General features: G+C 38.1%; 1 pseudogene; it reads right to left on the bottom strand.

Moving 5' to 3' along the window:
* Positions 1–832: 832 nt before the first annotated feature.
* LOC134897730 (5S ribosomal RNA) lies at positions 833–950 on the bottom strand (annotated as a pseudogene).
* Positions 951–1191: the final 241 nt, after the last annotated feature.

Below are 1191 nucleotides of genomic sequence, written 5' to 3'. Positions count from 1 at the left end.
CGTAGTTACGGCTCTGCCTGAAGTACTAACAAAGAAAAGAGAGAAGACTTCTTTGTTTGGCGCACTCTTCAAAAACAAAGCTGTAATAAACTCATATGAGTCTCTAATGTTGTAAGAATATAAAATTGACCTTTTATTTAATTCATTAAAATATATCATCGCCTATAAAATTAATTTATTATATACTGATAAATATCAGACAATATTTTAGCGCGGCAGGGGTAGCGAGAATGTACGTACTAAGATACAAGTCCAAAATTGGACTTATGAGAGCGCACCTGTGTTCGTTGGATATCACCAAGGTCAGAAACACATTTGTTCTCTCTTCAGTGATAATAACAAGAGGAAGCATACAGTAATTGTACTAAAGTGATTCAACAAATAGTTGTCTGGGATAATTCTACCCAGTGGTGCCCTGGATTGAACATATAGCGATACTCAGATAAATGTTATCCCAGATTGGGTGTACAACAAATTCCTGGTAAGGAAAATACTTGTTATCTCTTAATAATACCTCTAAGAAACCTGTGCAAAAACTGAATCAACAATGCATACATTGCAGAAGTATCAAGCATCAGTAGGTCATGATTCTGATCATTGTCACTGTGATGAAGAGAATGCCTATTTTCTCTCAGTAACACATCTGGGTCACCTATACATCAGTTGAATAGACAATACATATAGTGTAAAATGTCAGTAGGTCATAGTTCTGATCATTGTCACTGAATGAAAGGGAAATGATTAGGTGATTGCCAAGAGAACTGGCAGCAGGTGTAGAAAAAATAATGATGAATCTGCTGTCAATTTTAGACCAGAGTTTCCCCAATACTCCGACCTGCTACACCTGGTATTCCCAGATGGTTTCCCACTTGATACTGGCCCAGCCCAATACTGTATAGCTTCCAAGATCGGACAAGATTGGGTATATGCAGTATGGTATGATAGTAGGTCCTAGGAGTCCCTGCTAGAATTTCTCCAGAATAATTGATGAGAGTTCATGAAAAAATTACCGTGCTCAGTGGACCCATTGGAGTGAAAGGTGGGATCTGCTGTTGGTATTAGGCAGGGAGTCTAGTCCTACCAGTTGGAAAACCAATGAGAGTCCCAGAATAGCAAGAGAAAGAATTTAGTAGAGGACCCTCTGATGAATACTATTAATACAAGTTGAGTATCCCTTATCCAAAATGCTTG

This window comes from Pseudophryne corroboree, chromosome 3, assembly GCF_028390025.1.
Source record: "Pseudophryne corroboree isolate aPseCor3 chromosome 3, aPseCor3.hap2, whole genome shotgun sequence".
Taxonomy (NCBI): Eukaryota; Metazoa; Chordata; class Amphibia; order Anura; family Myobatrachidae; genus Pseudophryne; species Pseudophryne corroboree.
Note: the sequence above shows the minus strand (reverse complement) of the source record. Positions and strands in the feature narration are given on the sequence as shown.